The sequence below is a fragment of the Tupaia chinensis genome, unplaced genomic scaffold (genome assembly GCF_000334495.1).
Source record: "Tupaia chinensis unplaced genomic scaffold, TupChi_1.0 Scaffold143985_1, whole genome shotgun sequence".
In the NCBI taxonomy this organism is placed as follows: domain Eukaryota; kingdom Metazoa; phylum Chordata; class Mammalia; order Scandentia; family Tupaiidae; genus Tupaia; species Tupaia belangeri.
In genome coordinates, this window is record NW_006203836.1 from 146,494 (window position 1) to 157,140 (window position 10,647).

The 10,647-nt window shown below is 51.5% G+C and overlaps 1 long non-coding RNA gene across 1 annotated transcript; it reads left to right on the plus strand.

The window, feature by feature from the left end:
- Window positions 1-10: 10 nt before the first annotated feature.
- Window positions 11-7,902, plus strand: LOC114005553 (uncharacterized). Its single transcript, XR_003547396.1, has 3 exons — window positions 11-1,066; window positions 1,836-2,571; window positions 7,781-7,902. It is a non-coding gene; the product is annotated as an uncharacterized LOC114005553 (long non-coding RNA).
- Window positions 7,903-10,647: the final 2,745 nt, after the last annotated feature.

Genomic DNA, 10,647 nt, shown 5'->3' on the forward strand with positions numbered 1-10,647 from the left:
GTACCTGCAGGGGTGCGCCGCCCGAGACGGGCGAGTTCGAAATGCAATCCAGGCCACGGATCTGCAGCGAAGCGCACGCACCGCAGAAGAGGGCCTTGCTACGGAGCACGAGGCTGTAACCGACGTGTGTGTGTGTGTGCGCGTGTGTGCGTGTGCGCGCCCAAAGTGCTGTGCACCAGACACGCTGGTGTTTGTCATCTGGCCGGCGGTGTGAGAGGCTGGGCGGTCGGTGCTCTCGGACCACAATACAACCTAGCAGGGCTTCTGGAATCCGCACCTCCGGGGGCGTCGAGGGAACTTCATCCACTTCTCCCATGAGTGCGGCTCGGCGTGGCAGTCCCTCAAGTGTCACTTAGATGGGTGGCGCTGTGACACTCCGGGGAGGGTGGGGAGCGAGCAGAAGGGAGGCACCCCAGTCTTTCTTTGAGGCCCTCAGGAAGAGGGGTGAAGGGTGCTTCTTGGACCTTGGCGTGAGTCTGGGACATAAGCTGCCACCCCTTTCATTTAAGCTATGGCTTAGTTTCAGTACTGCTGGCTTCAAAGGAAACCCTTTTTTGCAGGTTTTGTTTTGGGGGGTGGGGTTCCGTTAACTTTCACTACAATATTCCTCTTAAGTGGAGTCACCGTGTAAAACAATAGTTTCCCCTCATGGTGACTATCAGAGGCGAAACTGTCCGTGGCCTGGTAAGCCACTGGTTAGACTGCGCTTTTCTGGCCCAGGGCAGGCTCTTTCCCCCATGAGCTCTTGCTTGGGAGCGTCCAGGGTGCCGGGAAGGAGAGCCGTGAGAGGAGAGGGAGTGTGGTGGGAAACTCCCTTCTAGCCACCGAAAACAGGGTTCAAAGCTATCGGTGTGTCCTTAGAGCTGTTCTCATGGATGGAGGAGGGACTGTTGGGTTAAACACCGTGACCCGATGGGAATTTAGGTTATCACGGGTTTCCAAACACTGCACAGCGTTAGGGAAACAGCGAGAGGAAGCGAACCTTGCGTCCCAGTGCAGTTCTGACGCTAGGCCTGTGGACCGACCACAGAGGAGTACCTTTGCAGAGACGCTTGAGAAGTGGCAGGTGCGTGGCAGGCCGTTCCTGTGGAAGGGACTTCTCTTCATTTGCCGGAGGGCACGTGCACTCACCCCAGGGAGGCGGGAAAAAGCAGGCAGTGAGAAAGCACCCCAGGGCCAGTGGTCCTGGCTCAGTCCCTTCACCTCTCTGCTCGGGATTTGGGCAGGCCGGTCCTCAGGTGGCAGGCTCAGGATTGGAACTGCGCGGCCAGCCATGCGGGATGCAGCTCCCGGCGCCTCTGGCTAGCCCATTAAATAGTTTTAGAGGTCGATTAGTGCCATCCTTGTCGGTAACATAATCCTCTCTGGTAAGTAAACTATTCCAGTACGAGGGAGCAGCAGTGAACGTAATGGCTATGTCGCTGGACTCCCATGTTGTCAGTCGCAGTTGGAGTCCCAGACCCAGTGGTTTAAACTCACGCCGGGCGCCTGTGCGTGCATGCCCAAGATCCCGAGAGGAGAATGGAGGAGAAGGGATTGCGGCGTGGCCACGCTCTGGAGGGTGATTTCTCGCTTTCTGTCTCTCTGTCTCTCCTGTCTTTCTGGTGAGGGCATGTGCCGTATAGCAAAAACCTCTCAAAAAAAAAAAAAAATTTCCAATCTCTTCATGTTGATCATGTGGGCAAACACTGAAGCAAGTTTCTGGATTGTTTCCGAATTTTCTCAGTGTGCCGCCAAGAAGGGTCGTACCAGACAGCAGCTACTGTTCCAGGGAGTATGGGCCCAGGCTGCAGGAACATCTCACCCCTAAGTGGCTCCTACCTCTCTCTTTCCAGGCTCGTAGTGTCAGGGCCTCCAGCTTGAAGTGTCTGGTTTTGTTTTCATTTCTTCCATGGGCAAGAAGGAGAGAGACAACATTCTCAACTTGGGCCCGACGCGAAGACTCACCCCGCGGTCAGCCTGCCCTGGATCTGGGCCCGCGCTGGCCTGGCCAACCGCCCCTGTGACAGTGCCTTGCAGAGTAGGGCATCTTACTGCTGATGCATGGCTGGCCCTCCAGCCTAACACGCATGCCCTAACCGAGCTGCGTCCTGAAGCGGCACGGAGCCTGGCCACAGCCACGATGGTGAGCCATGCATTTGTGCGCATCGGCATCCTTTAGTGTACTTCGTGCTTAAAATGATGCACCTGAGCATCGTGGTAATTATCAAAGCTGGGGACCTGGACCATGGACAGGCTCCAGTAAAGTGCATGTCACCCGGCGTCATGAAATGCTGCTCACTGGAGAAAGACCCGAAGGACTTTCAGGGGGACAAGAAGGCACCTAATGTGGAAAAGCCTTCATTTGCCCAGTGGAAGAAGGTTTTGCGTGAAACTCTATTTGGACCACTCTGATTTCTGTATTTCGGAACATTGTCCAGACAGCAGCGTGGCTCCCACGTTGGCCGCTCAGGGAAATGAGCCCTCGACAAAGCCTCCCAGTACTGCTCGCCCTCTGGCCACTCCGACACACCCAGCCCGCGGGATCAGTCTGCAGGGAAATTCAAGCCATAATTAGACTCACAGGGCGAGGTAAGGCTAAAGAAGTAACTATTGTTCTTAATTTTCAGTGCTTTTTCCTAATCTGAAAACTGTCATTATGCTTTGAATATAAATGTTAATGTTTCTAGAAAGGTGAAATTATTCTGTTCATAAGAAATTCTGAAGCAAAGGGACGGCATTATGAAGAAATAATGTCTTTCTGGCTAGTGATTCAACAAAGAAGCCTCATCCCAGTAACTGTGACCAGAAGTTACACGTGTGTTGTGAATGACTGAGCAAGTCCCCACCTGTCCTGTTTCGGTGACATCACACCCGGGGTGTGTTACAGCGAGACGTGCTCCTGCTCAGTCTGTCAGTCAAGAGTCGGGACGTGTTTAAGGTGAAGTGTTTAACCCCAGGCCTATTGGAGCTCACTATTCTAGATATTTTTAACACCACCATGATGTCTTCAAGGGTTTATTTATATAAAGTACTCAAAACAAACTTAATAGCACAAAAAAAAATTATTTCCAAAAACAGTATTTGCAGGTCTGACTCGTTTTGTAGTCACTGACCCTGGACGGTGGTGGCTGTGTGAGGCAGGCACCCCAGGTGTCTGGCTGCTGCCCTGAGACACGTTTCTATCTCATTTTTACTTCACTCGGGCAGCGCCGTCTGTGGGCTCTTCCGGCTACCGACTTCACGCCTGGGCCGGGCCACGGCCATGTCCCGGTCACGTCTGCAGGTCTCAGTGCACGAGCTCCCTTTCTCCCTCTGTGCAAGCCTGCCACCGTGCCCTTTCCTCACCAGGGTCAAGCTGGTCCCAGTTCCCCATGCCTCTGTGACCCAGTTTCATTACAACCATGAACTTTCCCTGGTAGTCTTCATTTAAATGACTAAAGAGGCACCCTGCTCTCACCAGCACTGTCCTCTGGGGTCCCGGGACTGGCAGGCTGCGCTGGTCTGTGATTCCATCGTGGCAGGAAACCCACCATGCACAGAGCACGTTGTCGTGTCAAACAAGTCCTGGGCTGCCCAGCCGTGGCCTCTTGAGTGGCATGAGGCCTGGTGACATGTGGATGGCCCTGCTGTCTGTCTGCCCAGCAGACGTGTGTCATGTGCTCAGAGGGCCGGCTGGTTCTAGAAGCTCTTCCCAGCGGCTGGAGCACAGCCCTGCTCTATGGGAGTCACAATCCAGTTCGCATCGGACGGTGGCAGGAGGACAGAGACTTTCAAGACACGGCTGTGTGTGAGGCCATGGTCTGCCCCATGGCAGAGGCAATGGAAAGATGGCTTCGGCGGGATAAGCGCTGTCACCCGGCATTCCACGTCGGTATTCCAGACTGCATCACCGTCCCCATCACACACTCCTCTCTGGTGGTCTGCAGGGGCTTCCCCGCTCCCGCCATCACATTCAAACTCCACCTTCCGTGGGGCCAGCAGGTGGTATGGTGATGGGGTGCTAGACTCCCTCGTGGCCGACCGCAGTTCAAGTCATGAACCTGGTGGCTTGCTTTCTCTCTCTCTCTCTCTCTCTCTCTCTCTCTCTCTCTCTCTCTCTCTCTGTCTTGCTCCAGTGAGCACACATGCCCTGTGGCAAGTTTTAAAATAATAATGATAAATAAAATTAAATGAATCATTATTTTTTTAAAAATCCCACCTTGCGTCTGGTGGTCTGGTGACTTTCCCACTCCTGCCATCACACTCCGAGTCCAGCCGTTGGGGCCGGAAGAGGAGCTCGGGTTAGGACTTCCCTTTCAGAGCCTCCTGGCAGTCATGTGGACGTGTCACTCAAGCTCCACTGGCCTGGCTGTTAGGAAGTCGGTGAGTGACAGCCAGTCTTACGGAAGTGGAGTGAGGAGGCGGCTGGAAGTGCATGTGATGTGAGGAGGGACCTCCAGAGGCCGGCTGGGCTGCTGGTGGGAGCTACGTGAATCGGGAGCGTGCAAACACCAGAAAAGGACCCTTTTCGCTCTCCGGCAGCAGGAGGGTGAAGAAGCAGGAGTGAAGATGAGGGCTGTGACTGAGGAATAAAAATTACGTCATGATGTCGCGCAGCGGGCCCAGGGTGCCAGGAGAGGGGCCGGGGACTGATAGTGAGCGGCCACTCCTCAGCACCCGGAGGGCTCAGAAGACAGTGGAAGCTTGAGCGGAGAAGTGATTTAATCCACCTTTTTGGTTTTTGTTTTGTTTTTAGAGATTTTTGCTGTAGGGTGCATGCACTCACCAGAGAGACAGACAGAAAGCGAGAAATCACCCCCAAGGGGGAAGGCCACGCCGCAATCCCTTCTCCTCCATTCTCCTCTCGGGATCTTGGGCATGCACGCACACGCGCCCGGCGTGAGTTTAAGCCACTGGGTCCGGGACTCGAACTGCAATCGACTGGGAGTCCAGCGACGTAACCATTTCGCCATCTTCCGCTCCCGTCACCCTCTGTTTTAAAACGATCACTCGGCCTAGTGTGCAGAGGACCAAGTGCGTTAGAACCTCGGGATGAGGGAGCGCCTTGGTCAGGGCTAGTGAGGCCTACCAAGAGCGGGCGAAGAAGCTAGACTGCATGTATTTTTTCTTTTGCTGTAGGACACATGTGCTCACCAGAGAGAGAGAGAAAGTGAGAAGTCACCCCCTATGGGGATGGCCACCCTGCAATCTCTTCTCCAATCTCCTCTCAGGATTTCGGGCATGCGCACCCAGTGTGTTAGTCAAACAATTCGGTCTAGGACTCGAACCACTCTGTCAGCCATGTGGGATCCACACCCACTGCTGGCCCAACCCTGTATATTCTAAAGGAGTGAATTAGAATGTATTTTGTGGCTTGTTAGGGATGGAGAAAAGAACTAGATGATACCAAGATCTTAGACCATGCAATTAGAAGAATTTCATTTACTAAGATGAGGCAGCCAGAAGGGAAACAAGTTGACAAGAGAAAAAGCCAGAGTCGTGTGAGACCCGGTTCCTTTAACCACTAGGCCATGGGGCTGTCCCAGGTGGGTAATACCATGATCTTCCTTTGACACTTGAAAAAGCTGAAGTAATGAGGCAAAATAGTTGAAGATGGTGGAATCCAGTCCGTAGCCTGGTGGTTAAGGGAATGGATCCCATATGGCCAACTACTGTTCAAATGCCAGCCCCAGAGGCTTGAGAAGCACACCAGGCATGTGTGTGTGCCCAGAATCCCGAGAGGGTGGAGAAATGGAGGAGGAAGAATCACAGCGTGAACACACCTCATTGGTTTCTAAACATCCCTCCCCCCGCCTAGTGCAAGTGTCCTCTAGCAAAATAAAAATAAAAAAATAAAGAAGGCGAACTTGAGGCTGTCTGAGTGTACATTTTCTTCCATTTTTGCATTACTAACAGAAATACCGCGAACTGGGTGAATTTAAAAGCATGGGAGTTTATTTTGACTCACAGCTCAGGGGCCTGGAAGGTCCAAAGCTATTACGGATGGAGGAGGGCAGAACTTGGAGCAGACTGTGTTCTGTGTCCACGTGGCCTCTGCCTGTCTCGGTCCCTCTCCTTAGATACACGCCAGAACTTACTCATGGGCCCGCACTGATGGCTTCATCACACCCAAAGGCCCCACTGTGAGAAACCATGACTAAATTGAGTTCTCACTTAACACACGAGGCCATCAACACCTATGAATTTGGGGTGGACATCTAAATTCAAACGCATGAACCTTCGGGGTCAGAACGTCATGCAAACCATAACAAAGCAGGATCTGCTTTCGTGCTGAATGAAACCAAGCAGGTCAAGGAGCAAAGTGCAAGCGCTTCCTAAAAAGTGCTTTGCCAAATGCAGAGAGCAGAGAAATGCAAGGCGGAAAAAAACGGATGAGCTGAAGGGAGCCCCACCTTAGCCACACGTGTGCAACCTACGCGTCCCCGCTTAGACGCTGAAAGCCCCACCTTAGCCACACGCGTGCGACCTACGCGTCCCGGCTTAGACGCTGAAAGCCCCACCTTAGCCACACGCGTGCGACCTACGCGTCCCCGCTTAGACGCTGAAAGCTTGCGTGGCTATCAGTCAGATGGCCTTCCTTTGTCGCGCTCTTTAAAGCTGTTAGTGTCTCTACCTATTACAGAGGGAGACCTTCATCCCACTCACTCCCTACTCCAACCACCCCTCCCCTGCCACCACATGGCGATTTGGATATGGAATTTATTTATTTTTATTTATTTATTTTTGCTGAAAGGCACATGCACTTGTCACAGAGGGAGGGAGAGGGAGAAAGCATACCTGTAAGGTGTGCAGCTCGCGTGTACACACACTGGGCGTGGTTTTCAAGCTGTGGGTCCAGGGTTAGAACCACGCTGTCAGCCGTGTGGGATCTGGTTCCTTATCCACTGCCAGTGGGCAGGCCTATTATGGGGTATTCTTTTTCTTTCTTTCTTTCTTTCTTTCTTTCTTTCTTTCTTTCTTTCTTTCTTTCTTTCTCTCTTTCTTTCTTTTTTTTTTTTGGAGAGGTTTTTGCTATAGGGAGTATGCACTCAGCAGAAAGACAGAGACAGAGACAGAGAGCGAGAAATCACCCCCAGGGGATATGGCCACGCCACAATCCCTTCTCCATTCTCCTCCTGGGATCTTGGGCATGCACGCATACGTGCCCTGAGTTTAAGCCACCGGGTCTGGGACCCAAACCGCAGTCGACTATATGGGAGCCCAGCAACATAGCCATTATGCCAACCACTGTTCCATCATTGGAGTATTCTTTTTTTTTTTTTTTTGAAGAGGTTTTTACTATAGGGCGCATGCGCTCTCCAGACAGAGAGAGACAGAGAGACAGAAAGTGAGAAATAACCCCCCAGGGGGGATGGCCATGCCGCAATCCCTTCTCCTCCATTCTCCTCTCGGGATCTTGGGCACACATGCACACGCACCCGGTGTGAGTTTAAGCCACCGGGTCTGGGACTCGAACCGCAGTTGACTACATGGTAGTCCAGCAACATAGCCATTACGCTAACTGCTGGTCCCAGGGTATTCTTGATAACAGGTTTTGTGGACAAAGAAGACAATATACAGTAATTCAGATATATTCATTGCAAATTTGAAAACCTAGTTTACCTTTAAGCTTTGAAATTCAAGTTACAAATCAAACTCTTTTAAGGGAAGGTTTACAATTTTGTTAATTGAATTCCTTTGAATTATTAAACTGCTTTATATATGGAATGTATTCAATCTTTTAAAAATACTACAATTGAATTTTAACTTCTTTTGAACATTACAAAAATGTTAACTGATTTTTTTTCTTCTACAACAGGGCACAGTTCTTACAGAAAGTACTAACTGCACATGTGCACACGGCTGTGGCTGGTCTACAGTTCCAACACACACACGCACACCACACACCACACATCACACCACACATCACACACGCACACATCACACAACACACACAACACACAACACACACAACACACACACAACACACACAACACACAACACACACAACACACACAACACACACAATACACACAACACACACATGCACACACAACACACACAACACACCACAACACACAACACACACGCTCACATCACACACCACACACACACCACACATCACACAACATACACCACACACGCTCACACTACACACACACACCACACACACACCACACACACACACCACGCACACACCACACACCATATACACCACACTCACCACACATGCACACACATCCCCCCCACACACACGCACACACACGAGCCTCGTAGCCAGGAAAAGGGGCAGCCTCCACTCTGAGAAGAGCACCCCGCCTACCTCTTGACCAGGACACAGCTCACAACAGCCACCATTTACCGCGTCAGCATTTCCCAAACTGCTTCCACTTCCAATGGCATGTAGTCTGTGCTCCTGGGAGCGAAGGGTTCCAAGATCACAGAAGTTTGGGAACTACCGCATCTTGAGCCACGTTCTCCAGATTCGCCATGCTGTCTGCCTGGCAAAGACAGGAGCCTTGCAGGGTGACAGTCTTAGAATCGCAATCTTTAGAGCCTCGTAAAACGAGCATTCTGTGGCACAGTTTGAAGTCGTGTTTGTGTTTGATAAAACGCTTTTATTTTATTCCTTCATCTTTTTTTTTTTATCTTAATTTTTGAAAGTCAAGACTTAGAAATGCTACCCAAGGGGCTTTCTAATATTCCCCTTCCCCTAAACTTCCCGCAGCCGGCCGTAGACAGAACTGAACAGTGTAGCTCCTGCCTACAGAGCGAACTGCTGACTCAGGCCAAGGGCAGCGGAGACTGTGTGTCCCGAGACGAGGCCCTGGGCCAGCCCTTGGCAGATACGTGTGGTGACCTCCTATTCTGTGTAGTATAACACATAGTAAGGGGGTGGGAAGCCCCTCACACACGCCGGACCTGCTTCTCAGTTTTGCCATCCCTATGGGGACTACCTGGTCGAAATTTAAAAATAAACTCCTTGAATTAGAATAGCCTAAGCAAGTGGAGACCTGGCCAAGAATAGCCATTCCCCATGTCGCCCTCAGAAAGCAGACGATAATCAAAGCCAGCACTAGGGCCAGCAGGTGGAGTGGCGGGTGAGATGCTGGACTCCCTCCCACATGGCCGGCTACAGCCAAGTCCCGGACGTGAAGTCTTGCTTTCTCATTTTCCCTCTCTGGCTATCTCTCTCTGTGTCTCTCTCTAGTGAGCACATGTGCTCTATAGCAAATTAGAAAAATAATAGTAAAGAAAATTAAATAATTTTTAAATAAAAAAATAATAAAATTGACCATGGCTAGGGCCTTGTTCAAAACCATTCTATGTGGGCCGTGTCTATGGTCTAGTCTAGCCTAGTGGTTACGGGGACCAAATCCTACATGGCTGACGACGGTTTGAATCTCAGCCCCAGCAGCTTAGTAAAATGTGCGCTGTGCGCTGTGCGTGTCCCAAACCCGGACAGGATGGAGGAATGGGGAAGGACTGAGGTGTGACCACGCCCCATGACAGGGAGTGCTCGCTTTCTTCTCTCTCCCTCTCTGGCAAGCATAGGCGCCCTCTGGCAATTAAAAAATAATAATTGTATGCAGATTAACTCACTTCATCCTCCACCTGACAGTCGGAGCTACTATGATTCCCCTCTCCACAAATCGAGACCCACTATGCAACCAGGATCCCCTGGCCAGCGAATGGCAGAGCTGGATTTGCCCACGTTGCCCCGTCACGAAGTATCAGTGGGTCGGGTCACCTCCCCTCCCCAGGCCACCAGCCACCCCCACCCCAGGCACCCTGCACTCTCTCCCTCCTCCCGTTCAGTCAAGTGCCATTTCCCAAGGCAGTTTCCTGACCCCGACCACGTCCCAGCCTCCGGCTGCGCCCGCAGTCTTACTCCACCGCAGAAGCCTGGCCTTCGGTGCTCACAGCACAGGCCGCATGGCGCCAGTGCTCAGGGGTCTGTCGGCCCGTTCGACTAGCGTCTGTCTCATCCACCCGACCGTGAGCTTCGCAGCAAAGGTTTGCTGGTGTGTCCATCAACGTGCAAGGCACAGAGCAGGCTTCGGAGATGAGCCGCGTGATGGCGTCCACCCGGGACAGCGCATCTGCCCCCACTGGAGCCTTACAGCATGCTTGCCACGAGTTTACGACCTAGGCGATCGCCGGAAATGAAAAGTGTTAGCCAGTATGTAAGCATGATGCCAAATCACTTAATCCGCTAAATCGAATCGCTAGAAACATGGGAAACAAAGCCATTAGAGGAATATGATACATAATTCTGAATAGCCAGTTTGTTTATGGGTGGGGTGGGGGAGGTGGAGGTGTATTTATAGCACTACAAACAACAATTATAGAGGTTTAAGGTACGAGAGGGGCCAGCAGGTGGTATGGTGGTTAAGGTTCTGGACTTCCACATGGTCAGTCACGGTTCGAGTCCAGGACCTGGCGGCTTGCTTTCTCACTGTCCCTCTCTTTCTCTCTCTCTCTCTCACTCTGTCTCTCTCTGATGAGCGCATGTGCCCTATAGCAATTAAAAAATAATGTTTATAAATAAAATTAAATAAAGAATTTTTTTTAAAGATACAAGACAAACTTCCCAGGACTGTTGAGCGATGGGCAGGATATTCAGGGAACCCTCTTTAGGCTCCTTCACCCCATCACTCACTATTGCCAGCCTCCTGGGGCACA